General features: G+C 42.6%; 1 protein-coding gene across 2 annotated transcripts in view; it reads left to right on the top strand.

Annotated features, from left to right (window-relative positions):
- The first annotated feature begins 2,919 nt into the window (after positions 1-2,919).
- Positions 2,920-11,312, top strand: part of CCHR2.PART2H20orf27 (chromosome chr2.part2 C20orf27 homolog) — a 611,858-nt gene continuing 603,465 nt past the window's right edge. The window contains exon 1 of one of the 2 annotated variants that reach the window (XM_044064073.1): positions 2,920-3,047. The gene's annotated coding sequence lies outside the window, so the exon portion shown is untranslated. Of the gene's footprint in view, positions 3,048-3,495; positions 3,643-11,312 lie in introns of those variants that run through there. The other variant, XM_044064074.1, reaches the window with a different exon arrangement.

Below are 11,312 nucleotides of genomic sequence, written 5' to 3'. Positions count from 1 at the left end.
ATGGACGGATATCAATGGGTAATCTGCTTTAAGGAAGGGACGAAATAATGGAAAGTTGTCCTTGGCACTCTGCCTGGTGCACATCTGGCATACTAATTTGCTACCTAATGAATGCTAAACACAGTTGGCTTGATTTGTTAACCATTTTGCTGAATTTGGTTTTAATAAACACATTGCTACAGTGTGACCATTTAAACTCCAGCCTGTGTCTGTAATTTCTATTTTTTGTAACTCTTCCTTAGGGCTGTATTATAATGTTTTTTCAGGAAAGTTGTAATCTGGGCATTTCATTGTTTGGCGAGGTCAAAAACAAGTATGACAGAAAAGAAGATGACATTTCTGTTACCTGTTGCATCACAGGAGGCTTTGTGCGTATGGGTAGCTAAATCCTTGGCATGCATCCCTTGTCCCACACATATATGGTTGTAGTGTAGTGCTCTCCATACTGTTCAACTGACCAAAATTTCAGCGAATGTCTAGATTAATGTTTTATATTTTTCTGGTCTGTTACTCTTTAAAATTGTGGCTTTCTGGCAAATTATTTGGAATTTAAGTCACTGAGTAATGACAAAACAATTGAGTTTCTGGCACGCTAATACAAAGCCTGCTACTATGTTAATTAAGTTTGTAAGAGCAATGCTTAAAATCCCTCTTTTTATGCTATTGACACCCCCCCATTACCTTTAGTTTTGTTCAGTCTTCTTCTGCTTCTCTGGATTTTTTTTTAACTGAATAAATTGTTATTGATTTTCATAAACATATATACTGTATGTATATCAAAGAAATATTTACATAGCCAAAGCTTAAAGTGGAGAAACAATTGCAAAACCAAATATTTACATAGTATGTCTATACTTCAAAAACGAAATGGCAGTGGAGTTTTTAACCAGATTGTTTAATGAAATCTTGGAAAGTGAGAGGATGCCTGAGGAATGGAGAAAAAATGTTTTGGTACCGATTTTTAAGAATAAGGGTGATGTGCAGAGCTGTAGTAACTACAGAGGGATTAAATTGATCAGTCACAGCATGAAGTCATGGGAAAGAGTAATGGAAGCTAGGTTAAGAAGGGACGTGATGATTAGTGATCAGCAGTATGGTTTCATGCCGGGAAAGAGCAATACAGATGCAATGTTTGCTCTGAGAGTGTTAATGGAGATGTACAGAGAATGTCAGAAGGAGTTGCATTGTGTTTTTGTAGACTTAGAGAAAGCATATGGCAGGGTGCCTAGAGAGGAGTTGTGGTACTGTATGAGGAAGTCAGGAATGTCAGAGAAGTATCTAAGAGTGGTACAGGATATGTACGAGGGTAGTGTGACAGCAGTGAGGTTTGCGGTGGGAGTGACGGATGCGTTTAAGGTGGAGGTGGGGTTACAACAAGGATCAGCTCTGAGCCCTTTCTTATTTGCAATGGTGATGGACAGGTTGACAGACGAGATCAGACAGGAGTCCCCGTGGACTATGATGTTTGCAGATGACATTGTGATCTGTAGTGAGAGTAGGGAACAGGTGGAGGAGACCCTGGAGAAATGGAGATATGCTCTAGAGAGAAGAGGAATGAAGGTCAGCAGGACTAAGACAGAATATATGTGTGTGAATGAGAGGGAGGATAGAGGCATGGTGAGGATGCAAAGAGTAGAGGTGGCGAAGGTGGATGAGTTTAAATACTTGGGGTCAATAGTTCAGAGTAACGGTCAGTGTGGAAGAGAGGTGAAGAAGAGAGTACAGGCAGGATGGAGTGGGTGCAGAAGAGTGTCAGGAGTGATTTGTGACAGGCGAGTACCTGTAAGAGTGAAAGGGAAGGTCTACAAGAGGGTAGTGAGACCAGCTATGTTATATGGGTTGGAGACAGTGGCATTGACAAAAAGGCAGGAGTTTGAGCTGGATGTGGCAGAGTTAAAGATGTTCAGATTTGCACTGGGTGTGACGAGGGTGGACAGGATTAGGAATAAGTATATTAGAGGGTCAGCTCAGGTTGGAAGGTTTGGAGACAAAGCCAGAGAGGCAAGATTACGTTGGTTTGGACATGTGTTGAGGAGGGATGCTGAGTATATTGGGAAAAAGATGCTAAGTATGAAGCTACCAGATAACAGGAAAAGAGGAAGGCGTAAGATAAGGTTTATGGATGCGGTGAGAGGGGACATGCAGGTGGCTGGTGTGACACAGCAAGATGCAGAGGACAGGAAGAAATGGAAACAGGTGATCCGCTGTGGCAACCCCTAACGGGAACAGCCGAAAGAAGATGATGATCTTTGAATAAGATTATAATTTATTACAGTTTTCTGACCACTCTCCAGTCTTCTTGCAAGAGGTTGAGTGGTACACTTCTGTCGTCATTAAAACAACAGAGTTTCTATTAACACGCATTTTCTGATGAATAAAAATGTAAGATTTATGTCTGCGATGCCTAGTACCACTTAACGAGTGTAAACTTCACTGCTTTGCAATAAGATCGCACTTTCATGACAAAACCGGTAACATTTTCAAGGAGAAGTGGAGAGGATGAGTTGAAATGGAGCAACACTTTAAGAGATGGTAACGTGCTTTAAATATGTGCTGGCAATAATACTATGAAGTATACAAACTGGAACTTTCTGTGTGCAATCCTTCAAGTAAGAGAAGGCACAGGACAGTTTTGAACTCTGAAGCAAACGAAAACAGAACAATTAAAAGGGTTCTAAACTGTATGAATAGCAGGAAACGACTTAAAGTGGGAAAAAAAATCTACGCTGCAGCTTCGTGACAAACATACTTAGCCATGTGTCTGCCTCAGTCCTACAAGCTGTAACAACGTGTAGGGTAAACAGCGTTAAAAAACTTTTAAGCAATAACATTTTTCTCACCATGTGCACTTACGGCGAATCACTATGTACTATTGCTTTAAGAGGTAGGCGGAGTCTTGAAACAACACTGCCTCAGAATGGGAGGTACTTTGCTGGGATATCCAACTCAATTTTATTCGAAGACAGTAATGCAGAGGAGGCGTACTGTTTTGTAAACAAGAAAGGCTTTAAAGTTTTGATGGTTGATCTTGGACTTCGTTAAAGAAGGTAAGTGTGCAATCACTTGTATTGATTGGGATATTTCGCTGTTACTGAGTTGTTTGCATTGCCATTTTTGCACACAACTTGTAGCAGTTTTTGTCGTTACATATTAAGCGCTCACAATGAAGCCAATACATTTGAAATGGGCAACCCAGAATGTTTTCATACTAACGGTAACATATAGTTTCGGTGTATTTTCTTGTGTAGAAGGAATTGTCCTTGTCATGCACGAGTCTCGAAGGAAACCGTGAGTCTGCTGCGATTGAAAACCTTCAAACCCTGGCTGGTGTGCTACTCTGTATTATACAACAGGCGGTTCCCGGGGCCGGGGCCTGTGGCAATTATATGATTTTAAAACTTGCATGGAGGAGTGGTGTTAAGTTTGTGTGACAGGTTGTAGAGCCTGGATGTCCGTTTCCTATCTCTTGAGTTGCGAAGAGTATTTTGAGGTGTCCCATTGGTTGGTAGGAGTGGTTTTATCCTACACATTTTTACTTGCATTAAGGTGTTTATTCGTAGACTTGGTGATTTCGTTGACCTGGAATTCTCGGAGTGTTTTTAGTGTGCAGTGCAGGGCCTGCTACAGTGTCTGATAAAACAGGTACGCCCCATGATATTTGTATATGGGTGACTGCCGTGCTGGTGGCTCCATTTTAGCTCAAAAGTCAAAGATCTGCAGAATGAGGAAGCATTCTTTTAGTGGCAGATGAGCTATCTGGTGAAATACCAGAAACTAACAGTTAATCTTTTCAGGCATATCGACTGCAGTTATAACTACTTAAGGATATAGAAGAATGTGAATGCTTCCCCCCCCCCCCCCCACGAGATATATTTTTTAAAGGTGAGCAGTGCAGCAAAGAAGTCGGAGGAAGAGCTAAATAAAAGTAAATGTCTCCTGTTTCAGATAGAATATGCAGTCCTAGAGTGATAATGCACTGTTTAATTATTAATTTAGTAAACTGGTAAATCTGATGTGCACAAGTTGGTGGGGGCAGTCAGTAAGTGCAGGAACTTTGCAGTGATACACTCGCTAATACTGACAGAGCTGTCAACTTAATTTACTGTTTCATACCTGCAGCACCGCGCTTGTTAACACATATTTAAACATCTATATTGACACATAATTTGCATTGATGCACCAGGTTACATGCATCTTATCGTTCATACCCAAGGATTTATTTGTTTTACAGTAAATGTGTGGTTGTTAAATCTGTGATTGTGAATGCTAAGCAGTGTGTTTTGTCTGAATGTCTTATGCAATGTGTTTGGAGAGGGTATCAGAATTTCAGTTTATATTTTTCGTTTACTAATATGCGGGGCCTGCATCTAAAATGGGGGTGTGGGGGGTGGAAACAGCCTTTCAGAAAATCCTGACATTGTGAAAGTAAGGAAAGTTGTATTGCGTTATTTCAGTACTCCCCACTGGTAATGATAGAGCATCGCGAAAATGACAGTTTTACCGGTATTACAGCTAAAGTGTTGCTCAATTTATTTACAGGCTATTTGTGATGTTCCTTTAGCAAGACTGGTGGAAGACAGAATATAGACCTTGCTACTGTGGTGAAAAAAACGAGGATTATCGTATACGGCACCTCACTACTTCTTTCTAAAGCAGCATCTCTTCCCCACGGGGTTTGCAGATCAAACTGCGCTGTTTCGTGCCACAGGCTTGATCAATGCTGATAGGCCAATACGTTTCCTAACTAAATATATTAGTTTCTTTAGAGATCGATTCGTTCTTCTGTTCCGCTTATAAATCCTTCTTGTGCGAAGGGCCGTGCCTGTGTCCACTTAAGGGTGTAACCCAAATTATTCATACGTTTCGGTGGACTAGGTACACTGTTGCCTACCTGATCCAAGGATCGTAGATGAACTGCAATTGTGAATGAGTGAGCATGCACTATACGAAGTCCGAGATTGTTATCCTCCCCCAACGTGAGGTGCACAGTATTAACAGTGTATATATAGTTGCAGGGCATGCAACACCCTTATTTATAGTTTACGTCAAAGCCTCCCTGGAGGGACAAGTAAATCTTCAAAACTAGTTAATTTGTAGTTTTGATTCGCAGTTTATTTCCAGAGTTCCCCAGTTATTCCCTTACCCACAACGCACCAACACTAAGTATCTCCGATCTCATTTGCCACTTCAGAGAAAGACATGTTGCTACTGCGCGAATAAGGCTTTTTTTTCCCTCAGTCTAATTACCTCTTCCTTCCTTTCCAACTTTACCCTTTTTCATATAGATTCATCTGTTTTCCCTTTTTGTACTCGCATACTTCTTGAGTACTAGAGTTAGTACTCATCTCTCTTCTTTTTCTTTACATTCAAGGGTGTAATTTGTATTTCGTACCAGTATTGGTAGTAGTTTCCTTTTCCTTTATTTTATTTATATATAATTATTCTAGTATAATTCCTTTTTTCTGCCTTGTAGGCTTAATTGTTAAACTTGTGTTAACACGGCAAAATCCCGGCTGGGTTTAAAAACCACACCAAGTGCGGCCACAAATACTGTTCTGATACACGTACCATATGTGTATATTGCTTAGGACCACATCACCACCAGGAGGACTGCTCCATTTGCCACCCCTTCAACCCAAGAGCCTTCAAACCCTGGTGGAATGAAGGAACAAGCTTATTCTAAAAGGGTTACACCTTTCATACGAAGTTACTAGGCTGTTGGCCCTGAGGCCCTTAACAAGCCTAGCCAAGAATTTAGCTCATGTTCCAACAAGTCGGCACCCCGTGCCACTGTCAGGCAGGGACACAGGTGGCATTCCAGGGATGTATTTTCTGTTCCCCATCCAGTTATCCAGGTTGCGCTTAAAAAGGTTTAATGAGGTACTCTGCTTTACACTGAGAGGGAGTCTATTCCACAAAGGGGGAGTTTGTGGGACACATCTTCCTTTCCAACAAGTCCTGTTGATGTCAAAGACCAGGTTGATGGGCATGTGGGTTACTTGAGTGGAGCTTGACTTGTGGATATGCAGCAGTGCCATCAGAGCATGTTCTGAGATTGCTTTGTATGGCAGACAGAGATGACCTCTGAGTCTGTAGGAGACTTTAGTAGAGGGGCTTTTAGGCTGTCTGTGTAGGGTAGATGTTTGAAGCCCTGGATCCTCTGGGTAAGGAATCTCTGTGGTCTCTCCTGCTGCATGTGCTTTGTGAGGTACATGCCGTAAGGGGCATTGTACTTAATAATGGGTCTTATAAGGGAAGACTACAGGGATGTTATGACCACCTTGTCCCTGGATGAGATACCCTTACTAATGAGGTAGGCCGTGTAGAAAGCTTTCCGTACAATGGCGGCGATATGGTGCTCAAAAGTCAGATTACTATCAACCTCAAAAGTCAGATTACTATCAACCTGGGTGCCCAAGTCCCTCGTGAATAAGATACTAAGCATGCAATCAGTATCAGTTTGATAATTTGTGGGTACATCACTCTCCCCAAAAGGAATGATGATGCATTTTTTGGCATTCAGTTTGAGTCCGTTTCTGGCACCAGTTATTTGTTTGGGTGAGACCTGCTTGGAGGATGTCCACATCACTAGGGGAATTGATGATAGCACCTAGCTTGCAGTCATCTGCAAATTTGGTCAGCTGTAGACCACTAGATTTGGCCTGCACCTCTGAAAAGTATATCCCAAACAGAAGCCTCAAGACCGATCCCTGGGTACACTGCTTGTTACGGGTTTACTGCTTGAGATGGCTTCCCCTATTTTAACTAGATGGGTTCTATCGGTGAACCAGTTTGCTACCCATCTGGTAACACATATGGATTGATGTCTAGTTGAGAGAGTTTATTTATTATACCTAAGTGGAGAATAGTAACAAAGGCTTTGGCCAAGTTAAGGTAGGGGGTGTGCACTGTCTGCACTCTTTCCCTTGTCTGTGGCCTTGGTGACTGTCTCAAAGAAGTTGACCAAATTTAACAGGCATGCCCCCCCCCCCCCTTGACAAAACCAAACTGTGTGGGATCAAGTGTCTGGAGGTTGCCAATGTCCTTGTTAATGCGGTCCATGATAATCCGCTCCATGCCCTTGCAGATCAGGCTAGTTAGGCTGATGGGTCTATAATTTCCTGGATCAGTGGACACTCCACATTTGTGCAAAGGGATGACAGTAGCTGTCCTCCACTCGGCTGGGACGAAGCCGGTACTCAGGCTTTGTTTGAATAGGGTGCCTGATGGTGCTGAAGTTCCTGCCTGAGTTCATATAGGATGCAGCTTGGGTTGTTATCGGGTCTCATGGAGGCTGTATTTTTTGCCTTTTGAGAGGGCAGTGATGAATTGCTCCCTAGAGATAAGGGAGGGGGGCAGATACTGGGGATGTCCTGTTTTACTGATGGGGGGGGGGCAGAGGAGTGAAGTTTTCACTGAACCTGTCTGCATCAGGTTGGCTGTATCTACAGCGATTGTGTATGTGGTGTCCTTGACCACCGGTTTTGACAGATCTGGGTGCTTCCCTTGAGATTGTGGACATATGTGAAGAAGGCCTTATGATTGCCTTTAGTAGATGTGGCCAGTTTGGACTCTGCTTTGGAAGATTTCACTAGTGCTTTTATTTGCTTGTTTAGGCTAAGGAGAGATTGCTTCCAATTGGGCACCTGCTCCTTCTTGGTCCTGGACAGCAATTTTTTTCCTTTTTATTATAGAGTTTATTTATTGTAGATGTCCACCAGACAGATTTAGTCTTCCTTGAGGAGGTGGATTTTGTCCTGTCTGGTATTCCTGATTTCATGGAGCTGTATAAATGCACATATATAGTACTTTGGTGTAGGTTTGGATATACGAGCCAGTTCCTGTGGAGAGGGAGCGGGTTGTGAAGCTGTTTATACCTTCCCTCAGGAGGTTGTAATCAGCTTTGGAAAAGTGTTGTGTGGTGGTTTTTTTTTTTTTCTTGACCCGGGAGTTGGGCGAGATACTGACTTCGAAAGTGATTGCTTTGTGGTCTAGTCTTGCCAGGGATGACGACACTGTAGGGATGCTGCAGTGGTTACTCATGTTTCTTAATATAAAGTCCAAAATATTTTCACCTCTTGTCGGGGTGTCAACCAACTGGTCTCCCAAGTACTTTTTCAGCCTCCACGAAAAATTTGGAGAAGGCTAAGAAAAGACCTCTTTCGGATCCGACTGAGTCCTCTGATCCTAAAAAAAAAATTTCTAAATTGTGATATCTGACTTCATGTTCGGATCCAAAGTAAAAGAAAAAAAGGATGATCGGATCTGAAGCTTAAGAGATCTAAGGTACTGTAAAATACGTCTGACTCACCCTTTGAGTTAAAAGCCCCTTCCAAGGTCTTGGTACTGGTTAGCTTGGCTTCGACTTCGACCTTGGGGGAGTTCTCCTTGGAGCAGGGAGGGACTACAGTCAAAAGGCTTGCCCTTTTGGATCTGGGGTCCTATTCCTGTCTGTAGGGGCCTGCCTTTGAGGTCTTGGACAGAGCCTTATTTGCTTCCACAACAAAGACAGTTCCCTTCCCCTTGGATCTTTAGTTTGCAGGCTTGCCATCTCTTCGTTTGGAGTCTCGTCTATCCTCTCCACAGGTGCAGCTGGTACTGAACCCCCAGGCTTCCCAGCAGAGTGTTCAACCTCTTCTGATACCTCACAAAAGCATCCCATTGAGGAGGTCTGTGATGTCCCCAGTCTGGGCCAGTAGTCAAGAAGCCTGAATCCTTACCACTGACACTGGAGAGCGTCGTTCACTTGGAACAAAAATAGATACTCAGTATTTTCAGATGCAGCTCTCTGCATCAAGCATGATTTCCCTTAAGGGCACACACAGGGAACAAACTCTGTCAGGGGTCTGGATTTCTTTCTCTGTCTCTCTCTCCAGGTCCCCAGTAAGACTTCCCATAAGTCCTCAGCCGAGTGTCCAAGCCAAGTCCTCCATCCCCCTCTTTGTGAAAGTAGTGCTTCATGTCCCTGCTCCAAGTAGCTGACACACGCACACTCTTTGAGATTTGATTTTCACACGTACACACACCTGGGAAAGGCTGGCACAGATTTACTAGCTATGCCCCCTTCTGCCCAGACTATAAGGTACTTACTGCCATCAGACACTCCAAAGCCAGCTAATCTAAGGGTCTTACAAGGGTAGTTATTATACTGAGTGAAATTAATATTAGTACAAATGGTAGTATTTTGACCAGTGGAGTAAGGCTTTCAGGAGTGGCCACAGATTGACCAAGTAGATATAAGTACTCTGTCAAAGTTTAAAATATTTTCTAAAGGACCGACCATAAATTAAGTAATTTAATTTCTTCCTATTTTTCAAAAGTCAGGTGGCTTGAGATGAATCTTTTCTCTTTTCTCTTCAAGTATACTTTGTTAAAACATATACATTTAAACAGTTTAAATAATACACATATATTTTGTTTTCTGTCCAGCAGGGCACATTGTTGGTCCATTTTTAACACAAGCAACTTTACAAGTACATTTTCATTACAGCAGCTGTACAAATCGGTTTAATATACAAATGATGGGTCCACTACCAAATTTCAAAACATCAAACCTCTGATTAACGAAGCCCAGAGGATCGAGGTTTTGAAATATCAAAACTTGTCAATGGATGTGGAATGGGAACTGTACCATTCTCTTCACTGTAGAGTGATCTCGGAGTTTGTATATTTAATTAGCCCTCCTGCAAAAATGTGAAATTATAAGTTTTAATGTTTTGGATTTTTTTTTTGTTTCGATATTTCACAACCTCGATTCTCTTGGCTTCAGTAATCCAGAGGCTCGATGTTTTGAAATTTCAAAATTAGGTAGTGGACACCAACTTATATAATTATTTACAAAACTCCAGCTAGCTGTGAAGGCATGTGTTACACATCCACTGCCTTACTTCTCCTGGCGTAGCTGGCAGTACCTCACATCATTACAGGGTCCATAAGAAGAGAACGTGCAAGAGGAAGGACTCCGGTCACAGAAGATACAGACTTTGGTGAAGGGTCCCCATGGTCACCTCCTGAAGATGTCCAGTTTGGAGACATTATTGAAACCCTGAAGCAGAGAGGTGGCTGGAAGTCCAGCAGCTTTTCGCCCGAGGAGTCTGAATTCCTGGAGGTGTTCAGTACCAGGCCGTCTACCTCCTGGGTGACTCCACCCAGTGATGAACTCATAGACTTGATCTCTCGGCAATCATGGAAGCACCCAGACACCACTGAACCAATCCCCAGGAGACCGTATAAAATTATGACAGTACTGGAAGACAAACGGTTCTGGGCAAAAGGGGTGCCTGCTGATGCCATGGTCGTGGCTGCAACCACAAAAAGGGAACTCGCTGAACAGAGTTCCACTGTACATTCACCAAACAAGGAGTCTCTGGCGATGGACAGGTTTGGGAAGTGTGTTTCTGCTTCAGTTATCTTTGCCTCATTACAGCCGAGTGACGTCTCCAGGTGTTTCTGCAGTTACCTTCTACTGCTCCTCTAGGCGTCAAATATTGCCTGTTCATATTTGCATTGATAATTCCTAAACCATGTTACATACAAGGTATCGGAAAATTTTATTTTGAAGCATACACGATGGCAAACACAATTGTATTGATATATGACCTCTGTCAATGGGTATTTGTTAAAAATGTAAGGTGATAACTTACATTTTTAAATGCTGAAGCCACGCCCACTAGGAGTTAAAGGTACACACTCAAAAGAGCTCTACTGTAGGGAATGAGTTAAGGTCTCTGAACTATTTGGCACATTTCACCAGGTTACAGTTTCCCTGAGGGATAGAGGGGGGATCTTCAGTGATAGATGCCACCCTCGTGGCAGAGGAAGCCCACAAGACCAAGGGTCCGGCTATTCAGTTTTCGATAGACCCTTCCAGTGCAGCTGAAAGGAGGCCCAGTTGCCTCCCTCTCAGGCAATTGGGGATTATTTATCCCTGCACAAGAGAGCCTAGCTAGAGATAGCAGCAGATACTTTGGTGCAGAGGATCATTTCCAGAGGTTCTATAATATCCTATTGCTTTTCACCTTCAACCTCAAGAAAAGTCCTTGATGTTCCAACAAGCAGCACTTCAAATACAAAAGCTGCTAGAAAAAGAGTCATCCAAGAGTTTCTGCCAGACCAGATACTATACAGAGCATACTGAAGATTTTCTTGGTGCCAAAGAAAACAGGGGACTAGAAACCAGTCTTTGATCTCAGCAACTTAATTCAAACAAATGTAAAATCAAACGCTGCAACCAGAGAGGATGGTATACAGCTAAAATCAGATGAAACTTTAATAGCAAATAATAAAACTCGTAAGAAATCTCAAAATGTGGT

This window comes from Protopterus annectens, chromosome 2.part2 (assembly GCF_019279795.1).
Source record: "Protopterus annectens isolate FY-2018-M chromosome 2.part2, PAN1.0, whole genome shotgun sequence".
NCBI classification, from domain to species: Eukaryota; Metazoa; Chordata; order Ceratodontiformes; family Protopteridae; genus Protopterus; species Protopterus annectens.
Note: the sequence above shows the minus strand (reverse complement) of the source record. Positions and strands in the feature narration are given on the sequence as shown.